This window comes from Lissotriton vulgaris, unplaced genomic scaffold, assembly GCF_964263255.1.
Source record: "Lissotriton vulgaris unplaced genomic scaffold, aLisVul1.2 SCAFFOLD_2588, whole genome shotgun sequence".
In the NCBI taxonomy this organism is placed as follows: Eukaryota; Metazoa; Chordata; class Amphibia; order Caudata; family Salamandridae; genus Lissotriton; species Lissotriton vulgaris.
In genome coordinates this window covers 304,914-325,270 of record NW_028245439.1, presented here as the reverse complement: position 1 = coordinate 325,270, position 20,357 = coordinate 304,914, and positions in this window count along the sequence as shown.

Genomic DNA, 20,357 nt, shown 5'->3' with positions numbered 1-20,357 from the left:
GTGGCTCGCGTACATAAAGCGCATGCTGGTCAGTATGGGGCTGGGGAAACGTTAGGCTGATCCTGAGTCTGCCTGCTCCTTACTCCCTAGGAAATCATTAAAGGCCGATTATGACGAGTATAAAATGGCACAGCTTCAGAGTTGTCCCTGAGTAGGTAAGGTAAGCTCAGCCTTTTTAGATATCAAAGATAGGTTTAGCTTTGAGACGGCCTTAGATAATATCAAGCCGGCAGCTGCTAGAAAGCTTTACCTTCAGTTTAAACAATGAATGAGGTGGTCTGCACACCATGTTTCTTAGGATATTCAATTGAGTCCAAATTTATTTAAACTGCTTTGTCCTTTGCGTGCAAACTGGATTGTGCCTCGCCATCATGCACTTTACGTAAGCATAAACTGTGGGGAGCGCGAAAATCACTCTCCACTCCAAGATGCACTGCATCTATAGGATACTAGATCCAACTTCTATTAATCCATTTGTCCATGTTAAATGTTAATCCATATTTTAACCAAAATGTTTTGTCTTATTTTCATCTTTACTTTCACTTTTATCCACATATGCAACAAATTGCGTTTTAGGAAACTTTGCGTATCAACATGCGCCAATCCAGGCTTCCTTGTAAATACGAATCCAACACAACAAGTAGTTCTGAGCAGCGTCTTTATTCATAACCCAATGCATTTCGGGCAATTTTTTGCCCTTCGTCTGGGGTAACTGTAAATTAACAATTGCAAAAAAGTCCATTAGTATTGATAACCTCACCACAATTTGAATTAATGCATGTATCATATCTTGACAAAAACAAATCATTTTTTATAATACAATTACAAAAACATGACACCATTTGAGTTTGCAAGTTCACTCCCTTCACTGACTGAGATAAATTCCTTTCTTAAAGAAACACATTTAAAACCGGAGTGAATTTAATTGCCGATGTTCCATGCAAAGCTCTATCTTTCGCTCGTGCATTTTTGTTCAAACAGAAATGTTACAGGGTGCTGTTGCCTTAAACTGTTTCGCAAAGAGTATTAAACTATCCCTACTTCTTGCTGTTGACATATTCATATGTTCAGTAAAAGCCGAATGCTTTTTGCATCATTACGCGCTTAAATAGTTTATCTATCTCACTTCTATCACTGCGCCAAACATACCTGCTCTCATGTTCTTCTCCTCCCTAAGCAGGAATGAATTCAAGCTTCATTGTCGAGCTCTCACACTAGCGATTTAAACGTTAACCTAATAAAGCTCCACCCCTCACGTGCTGCCAATAAAAAGTGTGTTTGAAACACCCTATGTTTCTTGCAAACTACCATTCCCAGAATACATCTCTTCCTCTCAATGAAAGTATGCGCATCCAAATCATGAACCGATACTAATTTGGTGTGTACATCAAGTAACAGTCTTCAGGACTCCATGTATTTGTCCTTTCAAGCAACCTCCTTTATTTCACACTGCCAGGAACTCGCTGTTAATTAATATGTGGCATTTACCTCACGGTCAGTTCTTTCATATTACAGCATTTTTGTCCTCGGGTGCAAGACCAGCAAATGGCAATATATATAAACAATGAATGAGGTGGTCTGCACACCATGTTTCTTAGGATATTCAATTGAGTCCAAATTTATTTAAACTGCTTTGTCCTTTGCGTGCAAACTGGATTGTGCCTCGCCATCATGCACTTTACGTAAGCATAAACTGTGGGGAGCGCGAAAATCACTCTCCACTCCAAGATGCACTGCATCTATAGGATACTAGATCCAACTTCTATTAATCCATTTGTCCATGTTAAATGTTAATCCATATTTTAACCAAAATGTTTTGTCTTATTTTCATCTTTACTTTCACTTTTATCCACATATGCAACAAATTGCGTTTTAGGAAACTTTGCGTATCAACATGCGCCAATCCAGGCTTCCTTGTAAATACGAATCCAACACAACAAGTAGTTCTGAGCAGCGTCTTTATTCATAACCCAATGCATTTCGGGCAATTTTTTGCCCTTCGTCTGGGGTAACTGTAAATTAACAATTGCAAAAAAGTCCATTAGTATTGATAACCTCACCACAATTTGAATTAATGCATGTATCATATCTTGACAAAAACAAATCATTTTTTATAATACAATTACAAAAACATGACACCATTTGAGTTTGCAAGTTCACTCCCTTCACTGACTGAGATAAATTCCTTTCTTAAAGAAACACATTTAAAACCGGAGTGAATTTAATTGCCGATGTTCCATGCAAAGCTCTATCTTTCGCTCGTGCATTTTTGTTCAAACAGAAATGTTACAGGGTGCTGTTGCCTTAAACTGTTTCGCAAAGAGTATTAAACTATCCCTACTTCTTGCTGTTGACATATTCATATGTTCAGTAAAAGCCGAATGCTTTTTGCATCATTACGCGCTTAAATAGTTTATCTATCTCACTTCTATCACTGCGCCAAACATACCTGCTCTCATGTTCTTCTCCTCCCTAAGCAGGAATGAATTCAAGCTTCATTGTCGAGCTCTCACACTAGCGATTTAAACGTTAACCTAATAAAGCTCCACCCCTCACGTGCTGCCAATAAAAAGTGTGTTTGAAACACCCTATGTTTCTTGCAAACTACCATTCCCAGAATACATCTCTTCCTCTCAATGAAAGTATGCGCATCCAAATCATGAACCGATACTAATTTGGTGTGTACATCAAGTAACAGTCTTCAGGACTCCATGTATTTGTCCTTTCAAGCAACCTCCTTTATTTCACACTGCCAGGAACTCGCTGTTAATTAATATGTGGCATTTACCTCACGGTCAGTTCTTTCATATTACAGCATTTTTGTCCTCGGGTGCAAGACCAGCAAATGGCAATATATATAAACAATGAATGAGGTGGTCTGCACACCATGTTTCTTAGGATATTCAATTGAGTCCAAATTTATTTAAACTGCTTTGTCCTTTGCGTGCAAACTGGATTGTGCCTCGCCATCATGCACTTTACGTAAGCATAAACTGTGGGGAGCGCGAAAATCACTCTCCACTCCAAGATGCACTGCATCTATAGGATACTAGATCCAACTTCTATTAATCCATTTGTCCATGTTAAATGTTAATCCATATTTTAACCAAAATGTTTTGTCTTATTTTCATCTTTACTTTCACTTTTATCCACATATGCAACAAATTGCGTTTTAGGAAACTTTGCGTATCAACATGCGCCAATCCAGGCTTCCTTGTAAATACGAATCCAACACAACAAGTAGTTCTGAGCAGCGTCTTTATTCATAACCCAATGCATTTCGGGCAATTTTTTGCCCTTCGTCTGGGGTAACTGTAAATTAACAATTGCAAAAAAGTCCATTAGTATTGATAACCTCACCACAATTTGAATTAATGCATGTATCATATCTTGACAAAAACAAATCATTTTTTATAATACAATTACAAAAACATGACACCATTTGAGTTTGCAAGTTCACTCCCTTCACTGACTGAGATAAATTCCTTTCTTAAAGAAACACATTTAAAACCGGAGTGAATTTAATTGCCGATGTTCCATGCAAAGCTCTATCTTTCGCTCGTGCATTTTTGTTCAAACAGAAATGTTACAGGGTGCTGTTGCCTTAAACTGTTTCGCAAAGAGTATTAAACTATCCCTACTTCTTGCTGTTGACATATTCATATGTTCAGTAAAAGCCGAATGCTTTTTGCATCATTACGCGCTTAAATAGTTTATCTATCTCACTTCTATCACTGCGCCAAACATACCTGCTCTCATGTTCTTCTCCTCCCTAAGCAGGAATGAATTCAAGCTTCATTGTCGAGCTCTCACACTAGCGATTTAAACGTTAACCTAATAAAGCTCCACCCCTCACGTGCTGCCAATAAAAAGTGTGTTTGAAACACCCTATGTTTCTTGCAAACTACCATTCCCAGAATACATCTCTTCCTCTCAATGAAAGTATGCGCATCCAAATCATGAACCGATACTAATTTGGTGTGTACATCAAGTAACAGTCTTCAGGACTCCATGTATTTGTCCTTTCAAGCAACCTCCTTTATTTCACACTGCCAGGAACTCGCTGTTAATTAATATGTGGCATTTACCTCACGGTCAGTTCTTTCATATTACAGCATTTTTGTCCTCGGGTGCAAGACCAGCAAATGGCAATATATATAAACAATGAATGAGGTGGTCTGCACACCATGTTTCTTAGGATATTCAATTGAGTCCAAATTTATTTAAACTGCTTTGTCCTTTGCGTGCAAACTGGATTGTGCCTCGCCATCATGCACTTTACGTAAGCATAAACTGTGGGGAGCGCGAAAATCACTCTCCACTCCAAGATGCACTGCATCTATAGGATACTAGATCCAACTTCTATTAATCCATTTGTCCATGTTAAATGTTAATCCATATTTTAACCAAAATGTTTTGTCTTATTTTCATCTTTACTTTCACTTTTATCCACATATGCAACAAATTGCGTTTTAGGAAACTTTGCGTATCAACATGCGCCAATCCAGGCTTCCTTGTAAATACGAATCCAACACAACAAGTAGTTCTGAGCAGCGTCTTTATTCATAACCCAATGCATTTCGGGCAATTTTTTGCCCTTCGTCTGGGGTAACTGTAAATTAACAATTGCAAAAAAGTCCATTAGTATTGATAACCTCACCACAATTTGAATTAATGCATGTATCATATCTTGACAAAAACAAATCATTTTTTATAATACAATTACAAAAACATGACACCATTTGAGTTTGCAAGTTCACTCCCTTCACTGACTGAGATAAATTCCTTTCTTAAAGAAACACATTTAAAACCGGAGTGAATTTAATTGCCGATGTTCCATGCAAAGCTCTATCTTTCGCTCGTGCATTTTTGTTCAAACAGAAATGTTACAGGGTGCTGTTGCCTTAAACTGTTTCGCAAAGAGTATTAAACTATCCCTACTTCTTGCTGTTGACATATTCATATGTTCAGTAAAAGCCGAATGCTTTTTGCATCATTACGCGCTTAAATAGTTTATCTATCTCACTTCTATCACTGCGCCAAACATACCTGCTCTCATGTTCTTCTCCTCCCTAAGCAGGAATGAATTCAAGCTTCATTGTCGAGCTCTCACACTAGCGATTTAAACGTTAACCTAATAAAGCTCCACCCCTCACGTGCTGCCAATAAAAAGTGTGTTTGAAACACCCTATGTTTCTTGCAAACTACCATTCCCAGAATACATCTCTTCCTCTCAATGAAAGTATGCGCATCCAAATCATGAACCGATACTAATTTGGTGTGTACATCAAGTAACAGTCTTCAGGACTCCATGTATTTGTCCTTTCAAGCAACCTCCTTTATTTCACACTGCCAGGAACTCGCTGTTAATTAATATGTGGCATTTACCTCACGGTCAGTTCTTTCATATTACAGCATTTTTGTCCTCGGGTGCAAGACCAGCAAATGGCAATATATATAAACAATGAATGAGGTGGTCTGCACACCATGTTTCTTAGGATATTCAATTGAGTCCAAATTTATTTAAACTGCTTTGTCCTTTGCGTGCAAACTGGATTGTGCCTCGCCATCATGCACTTTACGTAAGCATAAACTGTGGGGAGCGCGAAAATCACTCTCCACTCCAAGATGCACTGCATCTATAGGATACTAGATCCAACTTCTATTAATCCATTTGTCCATGTTAAATGTTAATCCATATTTTAACCAAAATGTTTTGTCTTATTTTCATCTTTACTTTCACTTTTATCCACATATGCAACAAATTGCGTTTTAGGAAACTTTGCGTATCAACATGCGCCAATCCAGGCTTCCTTGTAAATACGAATCCAACACAACAAGTAGTTCTGAGCAGCGTCTTTATTCATAACCCAATGCATTTCGGGCAATTTTTTGCCCTTCGTCTGGGGTAACTGTAAATTAACAATTGCAAAAAAGTCCATTAGTATTGATAACCTCACCACAATTTGAATTAATGCATGTATCATATCTTGACAAAAACAAATCATTTTTTATAATACAATTACAAAAACATGACACCATTTGAGTTTGCAAGTTCACTCCCTTCACTGACTGAGATAAATTCCTTTCTTAAAGAAACACATTTAAAACCGGAGTGAATTTAATTTGTTTGAACAAAAATGCACGAGCGAAAGATAGAGCTTTGCATGGAACATCGGCAATTAAATTCACTCCGGTTTTAAATGTGTTTCTTTAAGAAAGGAATTTATCTCAGTCAGTGAAGGGAGTGAACTTGCAAACTCAAATGGTGTCATGTTTTTGTAATTGTATTATAAAAAATGATTTGTTTTTGTCAAGATATGATACATGCATTAATTCAAATTGTGGTGAGGTTATCAATACTAATGGACTTTTTTGCAATTGTTAATTTACAGTTACCCCAGACGAAGGGCAAAAAATTGCCCGAAATGCATTGGGTTATGAATAAAGACGCTGCTCAGAACTACTTGTTGTGTTGGATTCGTATTTACAAGGAAGCCTGGATTGGCGCATGTTGATACGCAAAGTTTCCTAAAACGCAATTTGTTGCATATGTGGATAAAAGTGAAAGTAAAGATGAAAATAAGACAAAACATTTTGGTTAAAATATGGATTAACATTTAACATGGACAAATGGATTAATAGAAGTTGGATCTAGTATCCTATAGATGCAGTGCATCTTGGAGTGGAGAGTGATTTTCGCGCTCCCCACAGTTTATGCTTACCTTCAGTTTAGGCATGGGGTTTTGCCTCTTAGTTGTTTCACCCACAAGTGGGGGGGGTTTTAAGTTTTGAGGTGCCCGGCATGCGACTGTCCCGAAGAGTCAGTCCTCCACGTGTTTTTTAGCTGCCCTGGCTACTACAAGGCAAGAAAACGATGGCTGGTGCAGATTTGTAGGAACCTTGGTACTAGACGTTGCTCTGAGGCTTTCAGGATACTGAAAAATGATTGCAGTACCCCGATTGCTTACTCAGTGGCAGGTTTCCTATTCTCCATGTGGTGTACACGCAGGATATTCACAAAAACACCCTAAAAAAGAGTGAGGATGTGTTTCTGGTTGATATGAAGCAATCTTATTATTAAATACCCGGGAAAAGAACCTATTTGTGGTTCTCTCCGTCAGTTTTAATATTAGGCCTTGTTTTTAATATGATTGGATTATAGTGAGCATGTTCGTTGGCCCCTTAATTATGCTATAGGGAAACCGTAATTTACCAGTCTACTTCCGGAATTACTGTAATAAAAATCATGTGCAGAAGTAGCCTGTATCATAGGGGGCTCTTAGTGCCAGGACCTATTATCTGTCGTATGATAAGAATATTGGTCATCTTTTTTTAGAAATCCTTTTTATGTAAATTATTTATTTATTGTATTATGCACTTTCAAAAGGGGAATCCTTGTTCCTTGCCTTGAATAACGCTCTGTGATTTTCGCTTCTTTTTGTCCTCCTTTTGTGAATTAATAAGAATTGTAGGCATTTTTAACTGAGCGTGGAGTTCATTTACTTTACATGTGCGCCAATAGTGTTCATAATTGATTTCTTCACTTCTTTTTAGTTATATGTAATTGATTTTTGATGTATATTTACATGTATTTATATGTATTGTGTTTGTACTTTTGGGGTCATATTGACCGAAATAAAGTTTATTGAATTGAATTGAATTGGTTACCGGTTGCCAGAAGATCCACGTTCAAGCTGCTTTGTGTCACCCACAAAGCGATACATGGAACAGGACAGCTCTTCATCAGAAATACAATCACCAAACACATTTGTTTCCCAGAGGGTAGGCATGGGCAGAGAAAGTGGCAAGGGGTGAAATGTTGGATTTGGGGGGCTTGATTAGGACGTACCGTAGCGCGGGGACACACTAGCCTAGTGTAACCAGGCGCTTTATAAACTTAGTTTATTATTATTATTATTCAACAAAGGAACCTCCGCTCAAAATCCCAAGATTCATGAAAAAAAACATGGGTGGCACATCCTTCTCTGCTCAAGCAGTCAAAGGATGGAATTCTTTACCCCCCAGCATAAGATCCACCGACAACCACCATATCTTCAGAAAACTACTCCAGAATTGGCTCTTCCCCACATAAGCACCATACGCAAACAGAAATATACAGCATATCGTTCTGTATATAAACATGTATTTGTACTATAGATATGTACCTATATATGTGTATTCCTTTGTATAAACATATTGAATAATTATGTTTAACAAAAAAAACATTTTTAAGTAAAATACTTTGAAACCAGAGTTATTCTAATACATCTTTAATCTACATATATTTACTTCCTTTATGCATCTATATACCTTCCATGTACTTGGATCTATATTGCTTTTCTCCAAAAAAGCATATTCAAAGCACTACCCTAATTCTCACCCTAAACCTCTATCAATATCTTTAATCTACATATACTTCCTTCCTTTATAAACCTATATACTTTCCATGTACTTATGGATCTATATATGTATTACTTTCCTCTAATTCAGCAATATCCAATGCATTACCCTATTTCCCACCCTATACCTCTATCAATATATCCTCTACATCCACTCTCTCATTCATCCGTAACCCCATACCACTACTATAATTCCCAAAAGAGCCCTTTCTAGACTCTCCCCTACACTACCCCTCCTTGCACCATCTGACACCTCTTTGCTATACCAATCCCCAAAACAAGCCTTTCTGAACTCTTCTCTCTGACTCTTTCCCTCCACATCTATTTTTACTCATCCCAAGCCTCCTCCTACTGCAATGACCTCTAAAACAAACAAACAAAGCCTAAATCCTTCACTCTTCTATCCCTCCACTATCCATTTCAATCAAAATAACAGACTAACATGTCCAGTTCTCAAATGTTATATTTCACTATACCAATTCAGCATCAATCCTTTGTGGGTTCCAGAGTAGTGTGCTACTCGCTGAAAAAAGTGCTATATAAATGCGATTACAATACAATACAATATACTAAAGACTTAGCACACCAGTAACCAATCTGGGATGTACCTAAGTACTTACCACAACCAATTTAGAGGAGAGCGCACAGAGACTGGGGTCCTGATTAGCAGGATCCCAGTCAGACTAGTCAGAAACAGCTTAGCACCAGGCAAAAAGTGGGGGCAACCACAGAAGCAGATCCTACTTTTCTACAACACGTATTTTACATGTTGGTCCCTTTGTATCCAGTTTATCAAGGCTCGCTGTTTCGTGTTAGGTTAAAACATAATGCTAATGGCGGTACTGACTCCGTGACCTCTACGCAGTGCACAGGAAGGGGCATTTGCTGCCTTTGTCTTGTAAACTGCAGTGCACATAGATTACTATAAGTACACCAAAAAGCAGTGCTGTGTGCAGAAATTATTTATAGTGCAGTAAAACACAGTTCAGTGTCAACAGATGAATCAGAGAGCAGTCAAAAGCAATGTAGTGTGCACTGACTTCTCACAGTAAAGCAAAATGCAGTGCAGCATGCAGATATCTCGTGGTGCAGTAAGATGCAGTGCGCACTGATTCCTCGTAGTGCAGTAAGATGCAATGCTCAGATCCCGTCTTTAACACAAATGATCCCCAAAAACACCCCCCGGGCCGGAAGGAAAGCCCCTCTAGGGCCCCCGGATAGAAGAGCCCAGCTCAGCCCCAGGGGCTTCGGATAGAAGAGCCCAGCTCAGCCCCAGGGGCTTCGGATAGAAGAGCCCAGCTCAGCCCCAGGGGCCCCGGATAGAAGAGCCCAGCTCAGCCCCAGGGGCCCCGGATAGAAGAGCCCAGCTCAGCCCCATGGGCCCTGGATAGAAGAGCCCAGCTCAGCCCCAGGGGCCCGGATAGAAGAGCCCAGCTCAGCCCCAGGGGCCCCGGATAGAAGAGCCCAGCTCAGCCCCAGGGGCCCCGGATAGATGAGCCCAGCTCAGCCCCAGGGCCCCCAGATAAAAGAGCCCAGCTCAGCCCCAGGGGCCCGGATAGAAGAGCCCAGCTCAGCCCCATGGGCCCCGGATAGAAGAGCCCAGCTCAGCCCCAGGGGCCCCTGGATAGAAGAGCCCAGCTCAGCCCCAGGGGCCCCAGATAGAAGAGCCCAGCTCAGCCCCAGCGGCCCCGGATAGAAGAGCCCAGCTCAGCCCCAGGGGTCCCCCAGATAGAAGAGCCCAGCTCAGCCCCAGGGGCCCCCGGATAGAAGAGCCCAGCTCAGCCCCAGCGGCCCCGGATAGAAGAGCCCAGCTCAGCCCCAGGGGTCCCCCAGATAGAAGAGCCCAGCTCTGCCCCAGGGGCCCCCGGATAGAAGAGCCCAGCTCAACCCCAGGGGCCCCCGGATAGAAGAGCCCAGCTCAGCCCGGCTCCTGCAGAGATTCCCTCCAGGATTATTCAGTCTATTTCTACAAACACAGCAGAAGGTGCTGACAATCTCCATAGCTGCCACGGTTTCAGATCACTATGTGTGACATTTCCATAATTTCAGTGTAATTATGAGTGACATTTCAATGACTATGAGTGACGCCTTCTCGTGAGCAAAATCAAGCAGCGAAGACGAGGGAAACATGTAGATATCAGAAACTTGCACCAATTTGAGCAACGAGAAGGTGTTCCTAAAACTACCGCAAAGCACGAGAAATAGAAGGGCACTAACCAGTGACAGAGTGCGTGACTGCAGTTTTTAGTAACAGAGGGCAGGCAGGCACTGCAGCAGCTCAGAAGATGATCTAACTGATCTGATCATTCATGATTGCGTGCTAGCCTAAAAAGCAAATTTTATAGCATAGCAAGTGCAACTAGTAGATTAAAACTTCACTCAGTCTCAGGCAATTACTTTTTTTGCGAGCCTGGCGAGCTGGAGCATCAGCAATAGGCATGCCCTGCCACACTCAGCAGCCTGGCTGCCGGGACCCATGGCAGCATAAACTCCACAAGACAATGTAGAAACTACTAAAACAAATGCAGGATTTAACAGCAAATGTATACTGTGTTAAACACGAACACAGGCAGAACTGGGACAGAAAGTGTCCCTGGGGCTTTAAAAGCAACAACTACCAGTACTCTTGGGATATACAATCAAAACGTAAAAATGACGTCAGATATATAAGGGGTAGCAGTGCACTCCAGGGGAAGCATGTTTATCTATTTCCAATCAGGCAGTGTTTCTATGTGGAATGTGTTAAAAGCCATGCTCCATTTGCACGAGATCTGTGCAGAAACTACAGTGTTTTGGTGCTCCGGAAACACATGTTTTCCTCCTTGAATACTTTCCTTGAGCTACCTTGCTAAGACACTTGGACGTCAATTACAGTTTAAATTCCGACCTTCAAAGCAGCATGTAGTGCCTTGAAGTGAGCCAAATGAGCTATGTATTTCATTGAAGCCTGCAAGTGCAACACTGCTACACAAACCTACTCACTGTACTGGTGTGCTGTGGCATCAGTACTGTGTCACCCTGTCGCTTGGTGGTGTTACAAATAAAATGAAAATGAAGTGACAGTTCGCTAACTCAGTGCTGTGCAAGGAACAATTCTTCTCACAGCCGTAAGTATTTCTCATACACTGAGAGGCAGGCCTGACAGTGCACCTGCGGGTCAGATGCACATTTGGTTGATGTTTAAACCCAATTTCGCATGACACCTGCAAATTGCTGGTAATTTGCCAGGTGTGCATTGTTTAAAATATATTGACTGATTTGTTGCTCAATAGAAGTGATTTTTTTTGTCTTTTTCGCTGGGTTTTTCAGTAAGGGAAAGACAGCTAATCTATTTTTTCTCCTTCCTTTGGCACTGAGGTGGTGAGCTGTCTGTCTATGCCCTTGCGCTGATGGACGTGTGTCTGTCTGTGTTTTCAATCAAGGTGTTATATCCTCGATGTGAGCCTTTGATATGTAACTGTGCCCTGTGCGGTCAGTGAGCTGCTGATTGCTCCTTAAGTGCGCCAGCTTTAAAGTTGTTGAGCTGTACATCACCCTCTTCTGGCTTTGCATCATATGCCTCAGTGCTTTTTACACTACTACTCTCTGAAACAATAAGTATCGGGATAAAAATAAGATTAGCTGAGAACCCTGCCCTCGGTCCTGGCTAAATATTACCTTCTATGGCTGGGTCCCACTATAGTTCATCCCTGCCTGTTAAACGTGCCTGAGAGGTTGTGATTTTCCCGAGTACATAAGCAGGCACCAGGGCCTTCATTTTTAAGATTCTGGGCACTCACACTACCTCTGAAGTTTCGGGTCACTGAGTTTTTATCCCCTCAATTGCTAGCAGCTCTAGTCCTCTACGCCAACAGAGAGAAGCGGAGGCCTGGGGTTGGCGCTGCAGCAGGCATCAATGGGTTCTCTGGGCCAACAGGCCTCGGACTTCCCTGAGGCCGACTTCGGCCTTTACATAAACAGACAAGGAGTGACTTACGAGGGAAGCACTAGAGGCCGGGCCCAGGTCACGAGGCAGGGGCTGCAATGGCCGTTTGCATCTCGGAGAGGCTTCCCTTCTGCTGGGTACCTGTGGGTGTTCGGGTGAGTTAATTTACCTTCGTCTAATATGAGGGCTGGCGCAGAAATAAAATCTGCTTTGGGAATTAGAGTGGTGACCACAGAGCCTAGAGTCAACCGGTGTTGGTATTTGCAATTACCACACACAGACATAGTACCTACTTGGGCCGCAGATAAAATTCAGTCCGGCCTCGAAGCTGTGGTGGGTGGAACTCCATAATTACAGGCAGCGACTCTACTTTGCGAGGCTGGCTGCAGCAGGCTCAGGCCGTAAAACACCCCGAGCCATGGCAATTCGCTTTTGCCGCCCAGCCCTGCCTCTGGTGATAAATAATCCAGGCGGTCCGGACTCCTGTGAGTCCCGAGCAGGGGAGCCGTCCAATGACAGTCAGTCATTGGACACACTACCTCGATGACGTCAGGTTGACAGGCAATGGAAGCCGAGCCCCGCCGGGAATCGCAATACATGGTGCTACATTGTAGCAGTTGAATGAGAGTATGAGAGTGACACTGGCAGCAGTCTTAACACTGCTGGGAGCCCCGAGCTGGCTGCTGGAGCAGCGCGCACACCACGGGCGGCGTCGCTCTGCAGCATTTCATAGTTTTAGGCAGCACTTTCAGTGACAGTTACAGCTCAGCTGAGCCACATGGGTATGCGTGACAATGCATTTCAGTGCGGTAGTGCGGAGTACCACACTGAAATGCGTTAGTGTCACGTCTGATGCGTGATACTTGGCAGCACTGGGTGTGAGGTCATTCACACTCCTTAGGTTGCAGATGGTTGTGAGAGGCTCACTTACCTCGGCTGTAAGTGAAGGTGCCTGCAGCCAGGGCTCACTTGAAGAGAGAGGGCTGCTACTGCTGACTCTGCCCCCGCTGACCCGGAAGCAGACACTTGGGAGAGTGCGGGGGCGGGGTTTATGTTATCCTGAGAGGAGGCTTCATTCCGCCTCCGCTGCTGATGCTGTCTCTGCCCCCGGTAACCCGAACACTGTTCACCTCAGCGTCCGATAAAGGGGAGACTCTGCCGGCGCTGACCCGGAAGCAGTCATTTGTCTCAGAAAACAGAGATGCTTTAAACAACCTCCGCTCGGAGCTGACGCTGCCTCCGGTCACCCGGAAGTGGATCTGTTCGGAAGTTACAAAGGAGAGCAGAGGCAGAGTAGAGGGGAGGTGAGTCCGGGGGGAGGGAACACCAGAGGGCATTGGGGGCTTCGAGGTGAGTCCAGGGGGGAGGGGACACCAGAGGGCAGTGGGGCTTCGAGGTGAGTGCAGGGGGGAGGGGACACCAGAGGGCAGTGGGGGCTTCGAGTTCAGTCCAGGGGGGAGGGGACACCAGAGGGCAGTGGGGGCTCCGAGGTGAGTCCAGGAGGGAGGGGACACCAGAGGGCAGTGGGGCTTCGAGGTGAGTCCAGGGGGGAGGGGACACCAGAGGGCAGTGGGGGCTTCGAGGTGAGTCCAGGGGGGAGGGGACACCAGAGGGAAGTGGGGGCTTCGAGGTGAGTCCAGGGGGGAGGGGACACCAGAGGGCAGTGGGGGCTTCGAGGTGAGTCCAGGGGGGAGGGGACACCAGAGGGCAGTGAGGGCTTCGAGGTGAGTCCAGGAGGGAGGGGACACCAGAGGGAAGTGGGGGCTTCGAGGTGAGTCCAGGGGGGAGGGGACACCAGAGGGCAGTGGGGGCTTCGAGGTGAGCCCAGGGGGGAGGGGAGGGGACACCAGAGGGAAGTGGGGGCTTCGAGGTGAGCCCAGGGGGGAGGGGAGGGGACACCAGAGGGAAGTGGGGGCTTCGAGGTGAGTCCAGGGGTCATTATTCTTGCCTCCATGCACTCAGAGGAAGAGGGGCTCTTGATTGTTGTTCAGGCTGACGGTGCTTCTATGCTGGGTGTCATAAGAGCTTTAGATCTCAGAGGTTTGTTCGCCTGAAGGGATGTCTGTCCACATTTCTGGACAGAATATCACCTCTTCTCAATGATTCATATTTAGGTTTTCCTAATGACTCTAAATGTTGTACAATGTCTGAAAGCGGATGAGCTTTGCTCAGTGGGACTCAAGCTAGATGCTGAAGGCCATTTGTTGATTGCCAAAATCCGTTTGGTCCTGTCAGATCAGCTGATCTGGTCAGATGGGTTGGGCATTTTATGGCAGAAGACGGGGGAGACGTGAGTACATTTGGGCACACTCAGTCAGGGGCTCAGTGCTGCCCAAAACATTTTTATTAGGCTCTAGCTTGGAAAATATTATGAGGGTATAGATATGCTAATCTGATTCTACTATCAATACATTTTATTATAAGCCAATGTGGCATCTGTGCTCGTTGACCAGCTTTAAACAAGCATAATCTCATCCTCTGGTCCTGAACTAGAATAACAAATATTATAGCTTTTTCCTTAAGAATTTTCAATTCTATTAAGGGCACGGGCTAAAGGTTATCCCACTGTTAGTCGACATGTGCATTTGATGTGAATTAGGTCCTCATTTAAATGTTGGCAGCATGTCCAATGTGGATGCTGGACATGTAGTAATTGTTTTACTGTTTCTTACCGCCAGAAGGAACAATAAAAATATTATAATGCTCCACTCACCATGGGAGAAGACTCTCATGGCGAAAGGAGCATTATATTTTTTGTTTACAAAAAGAAAATCCAGTTTCAGGATTTTCTTTTTGCAAATAAAAAACAATTGCTCCATGCTACAGGGCTGCGTCCTGCTAGCACAGCCCCATAGAATAGAGTAATACACATTGCCAGGAACCGCCGTCATGTTTTGATAAATTACTGTCTGCTTGGCGGTCATTTATAAATTAGGCGGACAGCCTCTCCACCATGGGGATAGAGTAATTTACTTTCATCCGATGGCGGAACTACATACCATCCACCCAATAATAAATCAAGCTCTTAATATTATATTCTACGATTGTGCCGGGTTTGAATATGTTCATTCGATGTCCTTCTCAGTATTTGAATGTTCTGTTTTGGGTTGGACGTTATCTTGGTTGAAGTTGTTTCATGTACTGAGCAGGAGTATCGGCCATTCCAGAAAGCTGCACAGCCATATGGGCACTGCACCATTAACAGGTTGTATCCTGTGGTTCTTCTGGAGTTGCTGCCTTTGGTGACAAAGTTTTCTCTTCCATGACCTCCTGAAGGGTTTTACGCTATAGTGGAATTCTGTATCGTAACATCCATAGTGGAGTTAAAGGGACTTTTTGTTCTTCTGGATGTGAAGTTCCAAGTTGTTGGTCTTTTGTTGGATTGAGCAAAGAAAGAGGCGTAGGTTTGGTGTCTCTGGTTGATAAAGGGACATGTATGTGCTGATTAGTCACTGAATTGATGGGAAATTTAGTTTTTGGTGTTTGACTGTTCTTAATGGCCGCTGCGAATATTGCAGTATTGACTGAAAAGCACAATCTTCACCTCCATGTTGTTAATAAAATTGATTTTTCTTGACGCAAAACCTGCTAAACCTTTTATCCTTTTAAATCTTCTATTACGTTGTACACTCCAGTGCACGTGAACAGTATCTAGCTCACAGAAAGCCCTTTAAATGTTCAATTATGGCATCCACTCGGGTGAGCGTGAACAGCTTCCTGTGTGAGATGCATGTATGATGCCTCTCCATCTCTAGGATTCTCTGAGGCCACATGTCATGTGTTGCTATGTACTGCAGGAGAGGGAATGGTTTAGAACATTCTTCAGCCTGGCTCATGAAGCAGCAGGGTTAACACCCTCATCGCACAGGTACTATTAAAAGTTCACATGCTCTTCTCTCTTAATGCTGGTGAGTGAGATTGACACCTCACACCTGAAATATTGAATGTTGTGCCAGTATATTCCAGGGAATCTTCCTTTGCAACACTGCTTTAGCTCATTATACATCTGGTACTTGTCCTTCCTACTGATACAGCTGTGTGGACTCTGGCCGTGAACCAAAGATTATCTGCCACTGCCATCAACTTGTGACCACTTATTTAGCACCGAGATATGCAGTGTATTATCACCTCTCCATCACCAGACACTGACTTCAAACATCCATCACCAACATTCTAACACATCTTGCACACACCACAGTAGCATAGGTAGGTCGCAGGTTTAGCCACGCCCAGAGAACACCACAAGGTCTCTGTCTCCTTCCTTTAGAATGTGCATTGAAGTTAGACTGTGGAGCTTGGCCTTTGGAGTCAAGAACTGAGAGGAGCAGCTCAGGGTGTGGACACAACACATGATGGGAGACAGTAACTTGCTTACCTTCCAACTCACTCGGTGCCGCCGTGTGTCACACAATATTGGCTGAGCAAGTGATATCACACGGTTCGCACACAATTAGCTGGAATAGAGTAGAGAGCAGGTTTCCAGTGAATTATTTGGAGGTTCTGTGACGCTGATGTCCATGTCAGTGTTAAACTTCCTGGGACAGCGGCGGCTGCCTCAGAAACTTTGATTTTTGTGTTGGGGTGGAGGGGTGAATTTAAAGTGCCTCGGGTTGTGCTCTGCGCAAAGCCCTGTCATCTTCAAGGACCTGCCCCCCACCGCACATCCTGAAAAATGTTCATATGTTGGCAGGTCTCAGCCTGTGACCCCTCTAATGCTGTTGAGCCCCCTCAAACCTTTAGAGTTCCATAAGTTTCATACATCTGGGGTGGAGCACCAGTGGTATTCCATCTTAAATGTTCCAAAGTGCTCCCATATATGCAAAGTTAAAGCGAACTCTATGTTGGAACCAGAGGCTTCTGATAATGCATTTCTCTCTCTGTTTTATTAGCTCAGCAGCTCATCAGCAACATTGAACTATAAAGCACATTCTGGGACTACCTGGTCCATGGGAGACCCAAGCCTAAAGAAAATAGTCGCTAATAACAGCTCCTCCTTTCTAGCAAAACAGACTACCAGGAAAAGCACCTTCTTTTTTTTGTTGCTCAGCAGCCGGATAATGTTTTTTCATATATGGGTATTACAGGGAAAGAATGTGCATGATTTGTGACTGCTCTGCTACTTTAATTTCTATATGTCAAGTCATCCGCTAGGGTGTTTGTCATCATTCTTGTTAAATAGTTTCCCCCACTGAGTTCTTGATGTTTCATCAGCCTGGCCTCCCACCCCCTGTGACAGCTGTGTTTGGCAGTTGTGGGTCAGGAAGTGCACACACGGTGACTGCACCCTTGCAAAAGCTTGAACTGTTCGCTTCCCGGGGGAGTTTTAGTGCTGCATGCCCCAGTCAGTAATCCGCGTCGCGCAGTGACAGGTGTGCGCTAATAGAGGGCCCTTGTTAGAATGCACAGCTTTGCATCTCACAAGCACCCAGCACTCTTTCCTCTCATAGATTGGCAGCGTATCAGGAGAGCGTACGTGTAATTTCAAGCTGCATCACTTACCTTTTTGTCCTCCTGAAAGCTGACATTTATGCACGAGGTAGGGATGTATTGTGGGGAGTACATTAGGTGCTCATCTTCATAGCATGATTTGTCCCATGTATCCAAGGGTGTTTTTGGGATACGTGCAGTAATGTAAGGAAAACAGTGGCGAGTGACAATTGGCTTCAGGGCGATAACCCTCCTACATTCCAAGTAGCCATTCCTAATGCCAGGGTCAATATTTACAATTACACCTGCGCACCATGGCAGATGATGGGAGTGTGGGGGTGGGGCACACCCTAGTCAATCAGGTGGTCCCCCTTTGATGAAGCGTTGGATGCTATAGATGCATCTTTACAAAAACAGTCTCCAACTTATTGGAGCAGGTGAGCAGGCAAATCATCTTATTAGCATCGAAACGCTCTGTGGACCTCAGCTGGGGAAAGCTTGGGCAGTCTCGTGTCCTGTAGAAGTTCAAGGGAAGCCATGAAGCTGGGGTAAATCCAAGGCCAAAAGACCATCACAGGCTCCTACTTCTAATGCTTGGAGAGGCTGAGGCAGGACTTCCTGAAAAGGCGCCTGTCATCCTTGGTGGAGACCATGCCTCATAGGCCTATTATCATCAAGACTGGATCACCTGTTCCTCGGTTTTTAAGCTGCTGACCAGACCCTTTAGCAGAGGCGACTGATGTGTTCTTTCAGGACTAGAGGCAGGCACTCAATTATGCATGTCCCCTGTTGTCCATGATCGTGAAGCTTATGGCACAGGTAAGGAGACAGAAGGTGAACCTGTTGTTATGGACACTGGTTCGGATATTGCAAGCTTGGTTTCCAGTTCTTCTTGAACTTTCTTTGGATTCTCCAATCCGTGTTCCCCAGACTCAAAACATTCTTAGGGATGTCCATGGAAACTGCCACCTCTTGATAGAGAAGGTCAATCTCCACTTCATGGGAAGGAAGGTTACGTGGGATGCATCCTCTGGTATGTAGACTTCTCAGAGAAAACAGACTTTTAATTACTCCCAAACCTCGATATTCACAATTGTAGGACATGAATGTGGTTCTGCACTTCTTGGAATCTTGGCAGGACAACCAATTTCTTTCCAGAAAGGAATTGTTGAGTAAAAACGCTAGTTTGTCATGTCTTATATTAGGTGAACAGGTCTCTGATGTCAGAGCCATGAACATTTCTGTCAGAGTGTACACACTGGAAGGAGTTACTTTCACAGTGTCCAGAAATTCCAAATCTCACACTAGGATAGTTGAATATCTGGCATTGCCAGACAATCCTAAATTGTGCGTAGTAAGTTGTTTATGTGGTTATGAAACCATAACAGTGAAGGTGAGACTCCCTGAGACAAAACAGCTGCTCACTGCAATCAAGAAACCATTCAAGAAACCATTCAAGCCGGTTCCCCCAGCAACCAGTGCACAATGGATTTGGTGGATTATGACCAAGGATGGAATCCGTGTCTCCATCTTTTGGTTGCACTCGGTGAGGGGTTCGATGGCATCAAAGGCCTATACCTTGGGTAGCCGTCTTGAGTATAGTTTTAGGGCAGCAGCCTGGTCCTTGGACTCCACCTTTTAAGAAATTCTGCTTCAAACCAGTGATGGGTGTGGCATCACTGGTGGTAAATAAGCTTTAAACTTGCATAATCAGAGTCTACGGTACGAACAAGGAATGTAATATGTCCGAGCTATCATGAAAGAAAATTAAACTCTATTAATGTCACGGAGGCGAGGGTTTTCCCACCCTACGTACAACTAATACTGTACCCACTCAAGAAGGAGAATGAAAGCTCATTGAGGATAGGTAAACATCTTTAGTATTGAGCTATCTATATATATCTATATATATATTTAATCACCAATTTCGTCCAGACATGGAGGGCGCGCTTCTCACAGCTGGTGCAAGCGGTGGGGACGGACCTTCCCCGAATTCAATTAGCCACCAAACAGAATACGCTCGCACTCTCCCACATAGGGTATTTCATTAAAGGTTTATTTTCAAGGCTTCTGCCATCGACAGCTCTCTCCACACCTACGTGTTTCGACCGGCAGGTCTTGGTCACAGTGTAAAACATTTGTCCTACATTCATTTCTTCATTTTATACCAGAAATACCTGTTAGCATTTTATGATGCATTATGGGTCTGGTAGTTTAGAACATTCCATTTACATGGTATTCTCTTCTTATAACTGTATTAAAGGTACATAAATACATTGTTTGATGTTATCTTGGAGGCTTGCCTATATATACATGTGTAATCATCATTTTCCAAATCATTTCTTCATATATTTTTTAATATATTTTTTTATATTATATTATATCAATGTTCCGGTTGTTACTACAGGAAAGTCCTGTCCAACTGCCACTGGTTTTCTGCCTTGTGGCGAGTATTAGTTCATTTCCTTGGCGCAGTGTCCATTCATGAACACAACCGGATTGTATCTGGATTCTCCAACATATGTATATATACAAAGCTGGCTGGAGATTTCACTGGTGTTTGCACAAGCAGGTTTTTGTTTCTTTTACCGAGGTATCGGATT